This window comes from Molothrus aeneus, chromosome 11 (genome assembly GCF_037042795.1).
Source record: "Molothrus aeneus isolate 106 chromosome 11, BPBGC_Maene_1.0, whole genome shotgun sequence".
In the NCBI taxonomy this organism is placed as follows: domain Eukaryota; kingdom Metazoa; phylum Chordata; class Aves; order Passeriformes; family Icteridae; genus Molothrus; species Molothrus aeneus.
Window position 1 is genome coordinate 7,044,443 of NC_089656.1, and position 16,308 is coordinate 7,060,750.

The window sequence follows — 16,308 nt, forward strand, 5'->3', positions numbered from 1 at the left end:
TCAGCAAACACCTGCAGCTTTGTACCTCTCTAGACTAGTAATAGTGATGTAAAAAACTTTCTTGGAATACACAAGGTATAATTACAATAGAAACCTTTCTACCAAAGCCACAGGTAAACATAGATTTTTCTTTTTCATGTAAAATGTAGAGGAAAAATATTACAGTCTATGTATGTTGTAAGAGAATCCCTTTGAATTTGATCCTTTAGCTCTAAGGAATCTTAAAAGAACCCAAGGAATACCTGTTATGTCATGGCTGCACAAAATGTGAGCATTTATTTTCATTCCTTGGGACTGGGAGCTCAGTTTGTCATCTGGGATCTCTGTTTTTCCTTGACGTGTACACATCGGGCTTGTGCTGATGCCAGTGAAAGTGAAATTGTGGATATCAAATCAAACATACAAACATGGGTTTTGTGGCAGCTGGCAGAGCACCCATGCTCCTCTGAACAAGATACATCCTCCTTCCAAAGACAAGAAGATTTTCAAGGTACTTAGTTTTGTTAACATAATGGTGATTCCAGAACATCACAGTATGAGACTGTCTTCTCAGGTTTCTTTTTTCTGGACTGGTCTGTTTCCCACATGACTCCCACCAAAAGCAATGGAATCTCTTTGCTGTGTTGCCCTGCTGGACAAGATATTCTTTGGGTCCTGTGGCAACCATGGCTTTTCTTCCTTTTTCTCCTAAATGCAGTGACACAGCTTCAATGCACAGAAATCCTTTCAGGTGCCTGGTTGTTGTGGCTGGCACTGCTTTGTCAAAGTTCACATTTACACAGGCACTTTAAACCTGTGTGATGAACCTTCCCTCAAACCAACAGTTGTGTCCCAACCCCATCCCTGTGGCCTTACAGGGCTCAGGGTTCTAGCTGGACCCTAACCCAGCTTATACCAGCCACACTCAGGGGGTGGGGAAGGGAGAATTGATGTTATCTCCCTCAGTCCTTGCTTCTGCAGCTCACCAGGCTCTTGGTAGAGGCAGTTAAGGATCATGAAGATGCTTTTTGAATTTTTATTCCACACAGCCACAGCATCTTTGCCATGTAAAGCAATGATCTGCTTTAGTCTTACAATTCCTAGTCTGAGTAATGAATGTTATTTTATGTCCTCTGTATTGTGAAAAATGCCATATTAAATTAAAATGAATTCACTTAGATACTAGTAATATCAATCTGCTTAAATCAGTACATCTGTTTGATCTTTGTGCATTTAGGACTGTTTTGTGTATGTTTCCATACAGCATTGGACAGGAGATGCAGTGAAGGTTGTCCCAACAGGTATGCACTTTGGAAGCTATTTTCAGTAAATCTGTGAGCTTTAAAGGCTGACATGCAAGCAATGAGCACTGGTGCTCTAGAGCCATAAGGGTAAAAATCTTTAGTCAGCTGACAACTACAACGGGTATGCTGATAAGGATTGTTCAGTGGTGATAGTTTTTTTCAAAGAAACTGGTGCCTGTTGTCAAAAGTCACATTCACCACTGTGAGTATAAGAATTTCGTGTTTGCCAATGTGTTTCTTGAATTGATTTCTACTTACATCCTAAAAACTCAGAAGTGCCTGAAACTCAAATGGGTTTTCATCTGAATAAAAGGAGGGGGTAAGTGAGAACTTCCTCAGTGCTGTATGCAAGGTCCAAAGGCAGTGATGTTATACTCAGTAGTTGTTTAAGACACAATTATACACAGTAGTTGTTTGAAACAGAAGCCTCAATGAGCTGGTGTGATACTCAGAATAATGCAGTGAATACTGTAGACAGCACTTTCACTGCCAGGATTTCATGTAACACACTGTGTGAGGAACACCAGCACTTGTGGAAGGAACAGGTCATAATTTGGGTCTGTATTGTTACATATGAAGGGTAAGTGCAGAATTTAAGGAACAGAAGTAAAGGAGAGCTGATTTTCAAGCCTGAAAATGTGACTGATCACCAGGTCTATATCATTCTTTGTGCCAAAAGTATTTGTCTAGCAGCATTAAGCATCTGCTTGCCTGTTTCACACAGATGCTGTAAGTAGAATTTGACCTTTTGTTCAGCAAGTGTTTGAATATTTAACGTGAAAATATTAAGTTATCAGAAAGGCTGACTTTTGGGAAGACTGTTCAATTTTTATACAGCCCAAGTTGTTAAAGTACTTTGGAGCATGAACAACTTCAGAGCAGAACAAAGCAGCTAGTGCTAATGTGTAGAAACTCCAGAAGTAAATAACAGCTGTTCAAGAAGACTTCTATTAAATATGTATTAATTAACTTCAAGTGCATCACTTAAATATGTGAAGAGATTATCTTGTGTTAATTTACATTAAAACACACAGCACTTGTTAGCCTCATTACACCACCCTAAGTATATCCTAAGCTATCACCTCATCCTACACTGAGCATTTTGTTGGGTGTTGATTGCTTTCGATTTGCCCTTTTAAAATGTCAGATAGTGGCCTCCATTTCTTGTTGGATCTCTTCTTTCTCTCAGGTTTTGCTCTTGCATAGTAACTGTTCTTACTTGTGTCTGTTCTGTGCTGAGCAGAAAGAAAAATAACAATAGGTTGTGAAAATACAATAGTAATTGGCCACCCAGATTTCACAGGTGGATCCTGCTGTTAACCTATGAACCAGCAGAGAATGTAAGTGTCCATTTGTATAGGAAAATTGTTTTTTTTTGAAGATTCAGTATCACCTTTGGACCAAGAAAGATAAATAGTGAAATGGAATCTCTTTAGTGAATTATAGATAAATAAAAGGCAGTGCTAATAATAGTGGTCTAAATCAATGTGTCAGTCTTCATAAACTCTCATTTCATCCATAAAACAAATATTTAGGTGGACATAAGTAAAAACCCATCTTTCTTTCTATTTTGGTGCTGAAAATATATAAACTTACAAGATTTTCTTTAGTGTCATTTTAGCAGCAGATCCAGCTGCTGGGCTGTTCTTTGATCCATTATTTTGACTCTGCAGACTCCCTGATCACAAGTTGGAGTCCAGTTCTTGTTTCTCACACCTATCCCAGCACACTCCTCACTAGGGGGAGACTGAGGAATGTGAGAACTGCAGGCAGGCCCTGGCAGAGCAGGAAGGGCAAATGAAACCAAAATATTTGGCTTTACCAGAACCTTAAATCCTGGACAAGTTGCTCCATTGCATGGCTCTCCTCGGAGAAGTGAGTGGGGCTGTTTGCTCTACTTTCAGGTTGTTTGCAGCCTCTTCACTTAACACTCTGAATTTGCCCCTAGGTTGTGTTTCCAAGATTGTCTCTGCTGTATGTGTGCTTAGGGTGACATTTTTTCCTAAGTGAAAGCTGGTTTGCAAGGTAATTATGGCAACATGGGAAATGCTACCTGTAGAAATCCAGCCTTGAAATTCACAGTCCTTTGGGTTCAAGAGCAGATTTAGATGTATGTATCTTCAAAAAAAAAAAAAAACACCTTTAAAACCTTTAAAGATGACTTAAATTAAACCTTCACTGACTTTGCCCTGACATCCAGGCAGTGTTGGCTGTGCTGAGGAAGTTGAGTTTAGGAATAGAACTGACTGTGGCTTTTTTCTTGTGCATTTTCAGTGCTTATCTCTGTGACCTAAAGGATGTATTTTTCAGAAAGGATGGAGAACTGGGCTGAGATACTGTTCTTGTGGGCTGCAATGCCATGGTGTGTAGTAGAACTGACCACCCCTGCAGTGAAGATGTTTTTCCTAATACCCAACCTAAACCTCCCCTGGTGCAGCCAGACTAAAAGGCCAGGTGGTCTCCAATGAAATCTTGAGAGTAGTATATGCTTTTTCATCCTAATCTTTCAAAGCACGGAAAATTAAAGGTAGGAAAAAATCTTTCTGCAATGCCATCAGGAAAGCTTTCACATGAGGTGAAAGGGTTGCAATTCACAGCATAATCTGATTCTTTGCTTACAGTTAGAAGCTTTAGAAGTAGTAGAGCTAAGGAGAGCCTAAGATGTTTCTTGTTAAACACTTAAGGATAGGAAAAGACGTGTGAGGGTAATTATCTTGATTAAAAAAATTGATCATCTTAAATAGGTATTTTTCAATGTGCTAAAAAGGGATTTTGCTGATTTGGGCTGAAACTTCTGCTCTCTATCTATGTTTAACTCCTCTCTTTCCTGTCACTCAAATTTTTGTTGTTTCATGAAGTAAATTCAGTGTCAGCCAGCAAATGTTAGTGTTTTATAACTTCTCTTTTAAAAGGATATCACTCCTTTAAAAATGAGTGATGAATGAATGAAGAACATTATGAATGGGACAGAGATGCTGTTTGATGCATGGACTACTAGGTGTTTTGTATATTAAAATGCAATTTCTCCCTCTGTTCTACCACCTGTGCAAAGGGAGATGGAATATTCAGTGTAGAGAGTAGGAGCTGCTGAATTGGTGGGTATTTAGGACCTTTTTATTACTCAGTGAACAACATTAATTGTAAAAAAAATATATCTAAATTTGGCAAATCTGATATGAAACCAAGTGTTCAGGATAGTAGTTGAACTCAGAATTGTTTGACTTTGTGCCTGGTCACTGTGTTAGATGTGCTATGTCACATTGCTTCAGAAAAAGGCCACAAAACAGAGATCATTGAAATCATGTTTCATACAAATGTAGGAGGAATCCTAAATTCAGCAGTAAACAAAAATGAAAAGGAAGGCAGCACAATAAGGGCAAGAAAAGATGCTTAAGTTTCCCACAGTTCCTGCCTCATTGTTTATTCCAGCTTCCTGTTTTTTCAGACTGCTTCTCAAGCCTTTCTTGTGCATATACACAGATTATAGTATGCACAAGAATAAGCTGAAGGCAGAAACTGACTTAATGAAGACATTCTTGTGAGAGAGAAAAGATTTTGTTGTCCACAGATGCGCAAAGAAAAACAGAAAAGCAGCTGCCCTTAGAAATGGAGTAAAAGTAGAGCTGAGTGCCACGTCATGGTGCTTTACTCAAAATCTGGTGTGTTCAGAGCCTTTGAGAGCTTCTGTACTGTTGTGCAGGGGTGTAACCAAGAGGTGGAAGAAGAAGCTTTTGTAAGTCTCATGTCTTAGATACTGTCCTGAGCAGTGCTGACTCTTTGCCAATTTTCAGATGGCAAATAAGGCTAAAAGGAAATAGCTTTCATAACTCTGGTATGGATGACACTGTTACTATTCAGTTCTGTGTCAAAAACATCTCTTTCCTTAAGACCAAGCTATTGAGATAGTCATGTGCTGTCATCCTCTTCTTCAGAGGAGGATTCTGAAGGGCAGAGGGCTTTAGCTCACTACTTCCCATCTCTGTGGGAAAGTAGTTTGTCTTTTTTGAAACCTTTGAGGCCATGGACAGTATAAATGGTGAAAAAAATTGTGTGGCAAGTGGGGTGGGGAGGTGACATGAAGTGGAGCTGAGATACAGCAATTAAATGAAGGCTTCTGGTCGCTTGGCCTGCAGAGTTAAGGAGCTAGGGATGTTGGTTAGCCACAATTATTAAATTTAAGGAATAGCTGCACTACAACCACAAGGCTGTGAGCACTGGCATCTGGGTGAATTGGGCTGGTTTATTCTACTCCTTGTGTTATTTGTTTATCAGCTGAAGCATTTATGAGAGCAAATGCAGCTGGTGGCATTTGGGTTATGGAAATTATAGTTTGTAATATTCTTCTAACAGTAATTTGAGAGTTTAAAGAATTCTATAACTAATATTTCAGTCATGCACTGAAAGCCTTCAAGTTTTAGGATTTTTTTTTTTGCACTACCTTTATCAAATAGCCAAAAATTCTGTAGGATTCCTCTGAGTCAATAACCATGGCTGCAGCAGCACACCTGGTGAAATAGATCAGTGGTCCAGCCTGCTCTGACAACTCCTATGTAACCAAATATAGGAGAAAGAGAAGAGAAAATTTGTAGGGCTGGTAGTGGCTTGTATTTTTCAATAATTTATCAAGATTCGAGAGCACAGATTTCCTTTGGGAAATATTAGTTCTAAGGTTTACAAAGTGCCTCAGTTGTAAATACCCATAAAAATGACAATTTGGTAGGTCATATTTATTCTTAAGCGGGTCAAAGGACATTAGCGTATTCCTACTGCATAAATCTGTCAAGTACAGAATTTCTTTATGCTCCCAAATCACAAAAGCACCTCTTACAGTCAAGGAGAAAGCATCACATTATTGCCAATCAAGGACAACAAGCAAGAATATTGATCTCTACCCAATAACTTTTGCCCTGCTCACTAAGTTTTTATTACTGAAACTGGACACATCAAGGGATTGGATTTAATATATACATATAGTGCTGATTTATTGCAGGGGGAGAAATATGGTCTGGCCTTACTTCTGGCTCAATATTTTAAGACTTATTTTATTCCTTGCATGGAAGCTTTTTCTAAAGACAAAGTGTAAAATTTCCAGCTAGCCCTGGGTGTGCACAAATCTTCAGCTTGCAGAGGTACATTGACTTATGGGTGTACAAGCATCCTGCCTTTGGTGGCCTTACAGTCATGAGTCCTGATTTTAGGAGTTTATGTATGTGAAAGTCTGTACAGGGGGATTGTTACTTCAGAGACATCACTAAAGATGACCTTGGGGAGAGAGGAGAGGAGGTTGAAGGGCACAAAAGGTCTGGGTGCTGCTTGCTGAGCCTGGTGTTGGCTTTCTGCTCATCTGTGGAGCTGTGCATGTAAAACCCTTTGTCCAGGGGCTGTTTAGCAGTATTAGAATGAAGCAGAGGGCCAGCATCCTGCATCTTGGTCTCCTGTTGGTGAAACGCTGTTTTTTGGTCATTTTTAGTTGATCACTGCAGAGGATTTGGCCTGCTCCACAAATACAGCATCTTTGAACTCTGTCCACAGTGATAGCCATGGCTTAAGGCATAGCTAGGATCAGTCAGCTGCTATTTAGAAAGGAAGTGCATCTACAAAACTGAAGGGAGAGTTCTTCACCACAGAATTCTGGAACAGTGGACATCGGAAGGAGCACCTAGTCTGACCCACCAGCTCAAAGCACATCCACTGAGTGTTGCTCAGTGAACAGGTTGTTTACTCCACTGAACAGGCTGCTCAGGATCTTGTCAGGTTTTGAATGCAAGGATGGTGTTTCCACAACCTCTCAGGGTAACCTGTTCAGTATTTCAGTGGTCAAGCATAAGCTACTGAGTTGAAAATACAGGCCATGTGAGTCAGCAGGACCAGATATCTGTTTATTTTGCATCCTAGAGAGCAGTCAACTCCTGCTGTAATTATAAGCCCTGCAGGCTTTTTACCTGTCTAGGCAAAATATATGAGTTTTGATTGCTCTTTGGCCTTTCAAGAGCTGGTCAGCCCTTTCACAGAATAAATGCATGCAGAAGTAGCTGATGGATTTGCTGCTCATGTTCATAATGCTGTGGAGAGAGCTGGAGAGGCCATACCCCACGCTCCATCATTTCCTGACAGAGCAGGCAGAGGGACATATGCTGAATTTCCCCAGACATGTCCTTCCCACAGCAGACATTTTGTCAAGAGGCTATGTGCAAGGATTATGTGTTTGTCAGGATTTCCAGATGTCAAGTAATCCCAGCACAGGAGCAAATCCTACCGTGCCTGTGGAGCAAACCTGACACTCCCTGGAAGTGCCCTGCACGTGGTGTGCACACTGCCACTGCATCTGATGTGGCTGGGGGTCCTGTGCCCTCCTGTGGATTTCCACAAGCACAGCAAATTGGATGTGACCCAAACATTTTGGATTAACTCTGCATGTTCAGACCATCTGTGCAGCACATGTACTGCTGGGCTGGTGGTGCTCTGAGGGTTGGACACAGTGCTGCTACCACACAGCTCCTGGGGGTGCATTTCAGTGTAAGAAGAGTTGAGAACAGGATTATAGCACAATCAGAAACCTTGCTTTTTACTGGGAACCTCTAGGAAGAAATCTGCCATAGGAAGAAGCTGATTTTTAGGACTTGTTACAGGTATAATTGTGTAGTCAGCCTTTCCCTGCCTTCAGGGTGCTTTCCTATGGCACAGGTTTCAGAAGGATCTCAGAAGGCAGCAGCTTTTGATTTTGCATCTATGTGTCTTAACTAGAACATAATTTCTTCACCAACAGGAATTCCAACCAGAAAGGAAAACAAAAAATGTGGAGTTGAGATGAAAATACGACCCAGGGTATGCATTGTCTACTTTAAGTGTCAGGTGGAAATGCTGAGTTCTGCCAGCTGCCTCTAAAATCACCTCTCAGAATCAAGCCTAGAATGAGAAAGTGACAATGACTTCCATGTCACCTTTTCAGGTAAATACAGAAAGCTGTAGTTGCCAGAGCAGTGATGAATCATGGTTTTCTTCCATCCAAAGAGCCTTGGGCTTTTTCCTCATTCAAACATTTAACTTACTTGCAAGGCTGACAGAAAAGCAGTAGATTTTTTTTCCAAATATCCATTTGCCTTTCCATTTATCTGCTTTGATCTAAAATATAGAACCTGATAGATGCCCTAGGTAAATCAAACATTTTCCGTCTGCCAAAACGGTTTTGCAAATGCTTATTTCATGCCATTACCATTTTTCTGTTTCTAGCAGTAAATCAAAAAGTATCAGCCATTCATCCACTTTAAAAGTAATGCCTTTCCTTAGCATAATTACACATACCCAGTGGAGATCTGTGTGCACAGTAAATCTATTCCTTTAAAAGGTTTCGCCTTAAGTACCACAGTGACATAAATTGGTGAAGCGCAAATTTATTTATTTAAAAGGTTTATTCTTTTAACTGATCGAGTAACTGTTACACATCCATTGTTTGGGTTGGGTGGGGAGGGCTTTTATTAATGTATCAGATTTAATTTTGCAGCAGATGTTTATGTAGAAAGGTCTCACTCCTTACAGGACTTGTAGCAATTGATATGCATGTGTAATTTATTCTCATTACAGGTTTATTCTTAACTGCTGTTCAGGGGGTCTTCACTGTATCTCTAGTAGATCCTTGAGAATTAAATAGTTTAACGAATGTAATGAGCAAGCCTGAAAGAAGTACATGTAAAGCTGAATATGGATTTGGGTATTACCTCTCCAAATTTGCAAATAATGTAAGTACAGTATTAAAAGGGAGTGAGAAATTGCCAAAAATAAAAGTCTTCAAGTAATAAATGCCCAGGATGGTATTTTGGCTAAGCAAAGATTAAAAAAATGGATCTTTTCATCATTCTCATGTAAACTTGCTCATCTTTGTAAGTCATGCTTGTAGTTCTCAGGGGTGTCAAACCTAAAGCAGACAAGCCCAGCTGGTAGAAGCCTGGGAGTGAAATGATGAATTTTTTAGCAGATCTGAGTTTATTTTTAGGCTTTATAGAATTATGTTTCATTTCCCTGTGAGTGAAATTGTAGGAAGTAGCTTAGAAGAAAAACAAATTAAGAAACTGCACCAGAACAGCAAAAAATAGCAAAACACTGGACCCTAACTACAGTTGAGCACAACATATCCTGATTGCATTTGAAATTGTGGCTACAGTTTAGTCCTGCAAATATTTACATACATGTTCAGTTTAATGCATATGAGAATTCTTGAAACAATCAGTAAGTCTGAAGAGACAGCAGACTGCAGGTTAGGTTATGGCATGGGAAACTGAACAAAATTTCTAGTGGGAATATATTTTCTCTGGATATATTTTCCATGGTGCTGAATGTGGTATTAAAATTCCAGGTGTCTGTATTTTGTTAGGTTATGCAGTAAAAGAAGTGTAGAAACATTTTGGGAGAGAGGAGAGTTTGTAGGAAGGTTCTGGGTCTGGAATTTTGTTTGGTTAGTGAAGATAATTTCATTAACACAATCAACGTATTCAGCCCTATGATTTCACACTGTCCATTTTTGCTGGCATTACAGAATTGTCAACTCTTTCCTACAGATAAAAAGAAAAACTGCATTAGTATCCAAGGCAAGTGTGGGAAAATGCCATGGACCTGGGATGAGGAGGTGCATATGATAGTTACAGATCTAGCAAGGACTGGTTTTTGCAGGAAGTTTATCACATGCAGCAGTTTATCCCATGTCCATTAAGGGTCACTCTTTTGAGATCTCATTTTAAGTGAACTTGGCTTTTTGGGGTCTTTTCTAGTACATGGAGAAGATCAGATGTTGCCAACCATCGTTTTTTCTCAGAGTTGATGGTGGTGCTGCCATGGGGTTTTGCCTGTGATAGAAAGTGGATTAGTGACAAAGTGACAAAGATGCCTCTTTATATCCCATGTCCTAGAATGTGCTTCTGGGAGTGCTGGGGACTGCAGCCTTCCCCACTGAAACAGCCTCCCCTCTGTTCTGCAGTTGGGAACCAAAGGAGCCACCTTACAGGGTGAGAGAGTACCTCAGCCTCCAAACTGGCTCAATCTTTGTCTTCCCATGCTGTTTGCATCGATGCTAATCAATGTTAATTATGGTAGTGGGGCTTGTGATGTACTCATTATAAAAGCCATCCTATTTTTCTGTGCTTGTACAGTCTGTCACACAATAGAGCCCTGATTTGGGTTCCCTAGATGCTACAAATAGCAATACCATTTGTTATAATAATGAATATGTGGTTCATGGTGCAAGACTACCAAACTTAGTTCATGGAGCTTGGGAGCATCCCTTGGTAATTGTGTTTGCTGTTACCACTGACTATGGCATTCTGGATAGGTCTTGACAGTGGAGGTCTCAGCAATAAACCAGTTAAGTGTTTGTTACTGTTTTAATAGGTGCTTCTTTTTAAATTTGCATTTGAGCCTGTGGGTTTTGGTGTAAATACATGCTTGAAGTTAGCTGTGCTTAAAAGCTCTTCTGATTCAGCCTCCTCACTGTGCTGGGTTCACAGTCCCACCACCCCTCCATGCCTGCACTGGGAGCTGTGGGTGCTGAAGGATGGGGGGCCAGGGTGTTTCTCCCCTAGGCTGAAGGTAAGAGGTGCAAGAGTAGGAAGGTGCTTTGTCTCAGGTGCTGAGCAGCTGCTGGGTGTGTTTGTAACCAGAGTGCCCAGCTCCTGCAGGGGCTGGAAACCCAGAGCTGGGAGCTGATGCTTTCCTTCCTCCCAAAGCTGCAGCCTCCTCCTCTGTTACTAAGAGCTGACACCCAAGAGGTGCAGTCTATGATGAATTTGGTTCAGTCCTACTGTTACACTCACTGGAAATTTCAGCACCATTATTTATATTAATTAATTTGTATAAATAACTGTTAATAATTTTGTATAAGTACATTTTTTATATATTAATTTGTAAAACTAACTCACTCTGCACTACCTTTGTGAGTTTTGGTGATTATATAGACTCTTTTTTCTTTCTTTCCAGAGAATGTTTTCCACAGTGTTATTGCTTGTTACCTGGTTTGTTATGTATATTTGTTCCAGTCTCATTTTTTCAATTCCCACCAGACTGCATGCTTGAATTTTAGTTACTTACATGCAGTTTAGGTGCAGATTATCTGCCTGACTCTAGTTTTGTGCTAGAGTGCTGACCGAGCCTGTGTACAAAAATGTTTTAAATTGTTTTGGATGTTACATTACCTCTTGAGTGTGTATGTTGTTTCAAGAGGAATTCAAATCAGTGGAGAGCTGCTTCTGTGTTTGTAATTAATTTAAAATATTTATCATAGCAGCTAGATTTTTTCCCTGCTAATGGTGCTTTACTGAAATTTCATGATCTACAGCACACCCTAGTGATATCTGGAAATCATGAAGTTACACCCAGTCAATTTTATTTCCTTTGTGGTGAAGCACATCTTAGGGCTCCAGTAAGCAAAGTCCAGGAAAGTAAATACCTAAATGCCCTTGTACCCAAAATAGGAAGTGGGTTTATAAAGCAAAAAACAGCCTTAGAAACTGAGACTGCAGGCTAGTCCTCTGTGAAAAGAACATCTGTATAATGAGTTCATTTGTCTTGCAATCTATAATGTCTGACATGTTTAACAACATGGGGAAAAGCAGCCCAAGGTCATGTGAGAAGAGTGAGGAATATCTCTTGGGTTCCCATTTAGACTGGAGAGAGAAACTAGATATAAATAAAAGCATTGTGGAGGAAACCTGCAGGCAGATTTCATAGGTCAGAAGCATGAATGATTATTTACTCTCTTATAGCCAGAACATTAAAAATTATGCTGTGTATTAAATTCCTCCTTTTGCAGGATGTTAAGTCACTTGGTTTTTCAGGTGGTGGTACCTGTATTGAGTTTTGAGTGGCCATCAGGCTCCATATGATCCTGCAGAGTTGTGTGCACCTTCCTAACTTTTTAGGTTATTGTCCACTCGGTTTTTCCTGGATTTCTGTATTTCAGTCATTTATTTTCTTCTGATTTTTCTATACAGAGACTGTAAAGGGTTCTGAATTGGCTACTGTACCCCACCATGGGGTGAGAGGAGAAAGCAGGTTTTGAGAAGGAATCCGACAAAGAAGTGTAACTAAGTAGTCAAGAAGGAAGGCAAATATTTATCAGAGGTGAAATCAAATAGGTGACATGTGGATCACGCTGAAAGAAAGTGAAAGCAGTGTGAGCTGCAGCTTGGCTCAGCTGGAAGATCTGATCCCATATCTCTGTTTCATGTACAGAGCATTCCTTGTCTGTCAGGCAAAGCTGAATATGGGGTCCTGCTTTCTGGTTCTCTCACACATGAGAAATCTGTAATACTTTAGGGAGAGACGGAGAGACAGGTTTCTCTCAGACCTCTGCATTTCACTCTTGTCAGGTAATCCAGACAATAATGGAAATTAGTATTTTGTTTTATGTAAATAACAAAAAGTTTGCAATAATTTATGGTATTTATTTAAATGACATGCAAATTACTTTGTGAAACTTAGGGGGGAAAGCAGCACAATTGTTTCCGAGAACATTCATTTCAAATCCACATACAATATTTCATTCATGCTTAATTATTTCCCCAATGCTAGTCTAAGCATTACTAGTTTCCTTTGTCTTTTTGCTTTTGCATGCAGCATGATTAGCAAAACTGCTTGTGCTCTACCAACTCCTGCACATATGGGGTTTAGCCTCATTGTTCAAGGGGTGGAGCAACAAGCAGTATGAACACTCATGCTGCCAAATTTGGCACACGTGAGCCCTCCAAAGTATACAGATAGCACCAGTTTCATTTAAATCCCTGTCTATATTTTGCATTGCTACCATAATGGCAGCTCCATTGTCTGGATGTATTATTTGAAGCAGCTTTTCTCCCATTGTTTGTGTACTGTAATCCTGGAGGTTTCTGTAGTCGTCGTGAGCAGCTTACGTGAAAGAAGTCCTTTAGCTTGCAGTGAACCTGCTGCAAAGGAACAGGCCATGACTAAAGCATGAGACCTGTGATCTTTCTGAAGAAAATCTCTTCAGTAGATTGCATAATTTCTTGTTTTTCTTGTTTTCATGAGACCCTGTTCTCAGGTTTGGACTCAGTATTTTCTTTTGTCACCTCTGAGGCATGATGGGAGTATCAGCTGAAAAAAAAGAGCAATGATGCTGGCTGTGGATGTGTACCCTACCAACATTTTATACACATCTCAAATACTAGCAAAGAGACACAGCTCCTGTTTGTCAGAAATTTAGGACAGTTGTTCATTTTAACTGCAGCAAAGTCTTGGCCTTTTATTCTTCCATGGTATTGATTGAATTGGCACATCCTGCTGTGAGTCTTTCCAACAGACTTTGAAAACTTAATGCTTGTCTGCTTAGAGAAGAATAAAGAATTCCCTGGAACTTACTGTAGAGAAAGAGCTGCCCAGTTCTTTCTCTTTCTATCATTCAGTCACCTGCCTGGGCAGTGCCCTCTCCTCCACTGGTGCTTGCCTCTCGTGGTTGTGTATGCACACACTGTTGTCCATAAAGCCATTCAGCATTAGCTGTTCTTTACAAATTATGCCCCTTACTGGTTTTGCATGCACATAATTTCACAAACATTCATTTGTGACATTTTTAAAGCAGTGGCTCCCAAGATTAGGGCTGAAGAAAGCCAGCAAAAGGTCCCTTTGTAATTTGCAAAGTTTCCAGTTCATTTTGTTTCCAAAGTCTAGCTTATGTTAGAGGACAATATAAATGTTATATAAACAATGCCCTACTCTTCATTTAGCTCAGTTCTTCAGAGAACCCTGCTGCAGCCACATAGGCATTATGTGATCCCAAAGGGTGACACCTTTGTGCTTGCATGTGACACTGAGGGATGACCCAGGAGACAGCACTGAAATCTGCTGAACTGTGAGTCTGAAAATCCCATTTTATATTTGAGCATTAGCAGTGACTTCTGGAAGCTTCAAATCTGGTCCATCATTGTAAAGAGTAATTCAAATTCACATTTTCATCTTTTTGCCTCCAACTTACCATGATAAAAGAAAATCAGGTAATGTAATCTGTACAAGCTGGCCTCTTTCACTCTACTGCCCAACTGCCTGCAGCTTCCCCTCCTGCCTGCCACATTATCACATTATCAAATCCAGGAATGCTGGAGAGAATGATTCTGTGTTCCTTTGGAAAACTGGGGTTCTCATTCAGCACCTCTGGAGTTGGGTGTAAGGTTGGAAGTGAAGTCAGCCAAGGACTCTTGGCTCTGCTGGGACTGAAATCAGCTTCTTTGGGCTAACAGCATGTGTCCAAAGTAATGTGTGTTGGGGGCCTGAACTACACACATTACTGTTCTCAGACTCCAGAAGCACCAGTGCACATCTCTCACACGACTGAGTAGTACCAAGCATGGAAATGTATTGCTGATGTTATTCCAGACACCTTCAAATGTCATCCATCCTTGATACTCAAGTGTTTTGTTCCTTAACTGAATGTACAATAGGCATTTTAGATCTGATTTTGATGTTTGTCTACTTTATGTAAGTCCTTTAATTAGAGTTTTGACAAAAGCTCAGGTGCACTACTTTAGACACACTCTGCAAAAGAGTGGCTGTGGGAGATGGGGATTTTTTTCTAGCTCCTCTCTGGTATTTTGTGTAGCTATTTTTTAACCAGGTTTTTATTTCCACATCAGTGTTCGTCCATGCTATAACCTATAAACATGTAAGCTAATTTCAGGACACTGACTTTTACATTCAGATTGCTGTAGCTTTTTTCTGAAAAGGTCACAAAATGACTATACCAGTAAACACAATTAGTGAATTAGGTTGCTGAGGAAGTAAAAACCAGCATAAATGACTACTGTAAAAGAGGCTAAAAGAGCAGGAGATAGGTTATTCCATTTGCAGGTAAGAGCCTGAAGTGCCTTTAACAGCTTGCTTAGCTAATGCTCGCTAGCAATGTGTGCTCTGTTCCGAAGCACCAGCCTGTATTTTTGGATCATCTTTCAAGACTGAGATGATATAAGGCAATTAATAGTGTTTTGTGACCTTCTGCACCAGTAGTCCATCTTTTTGGCATTGAAACTGATTTTGCCCAACTTGTCATTTTATCACCTAGGAGTACATGGGGAGATCAAAGAGACACCTTTTACAGCAGCGGAATGATTTAGTTCTGTCACACTGTTCTTCAAATTCACCATTTCTTACAAGCTGATGAGGCAAACCTTCTTTGCTTAATATCACATAAGGTACATTGAAAGGCTGTGAAGAGGCAGTTCTATAGCTTCACTTCATATGCAAAAACCTGTTATTCTTTATTTGCATTCAATTAGAAGTCAGACCCCAATGAATATCTAGTGTAGGAAATGGGGAAAAGATTTGCCATCAAGCATATGCTTTGCTTGTACTGGATCTCAGTAACCTGCTATTGTGTCCTCCTGCAATGATTTGGTCATTTCTACTGTAATATTTACACCTTCCAGCTCAGGGGTAAAGACTGTTAATACGTGACAACTGGAGTTATGTTCCTCCTTTTAGAAATGTTGCCTTTTCTCATTCTTTTTAAAAAGCCATCCTGTGGTTACAAATTTCCCTTAGTAAGTAGCTCTGTTTAAGGATTTAAATGCTGTAGCATTACTTCCACATTCATTTTCTTTTTTGATAGTTGTGCCTTGTTTGATCCTGTGAAGGCTCACTGTTCTCCTGGCAATCCTGAATATAATATGAGGAGCTCAGAAGTTATAAAAGTGTTGCATTGTCAAGAAGGGAAGGTTCAAATGTTTGCTGTAATATGAAGCAGAAGTGGCAGACTCTTCCAGAACAGCTGCTGTGATTGCTGTGCCCCTGTAAGAGCACACATACCAGGGTATTACAGTACCTAGGGAGAGATGGAAGTCTTCTGGAGCCCGAGACAGCAGAGTCAGGGATAAGCAAAGCAGCTTTTCATCACTGCAGCACAGGGTTTTCCAGCCTTTGGGGGGAAACAACAGGAATCTCATACCCTCCCAAACTGGGATGTGATTAGAAAGTTGCTTTGTTACATCCTCCATCCCCTTTCTTCTCTGTGGCCCACTCCCACCACATGTTCTGG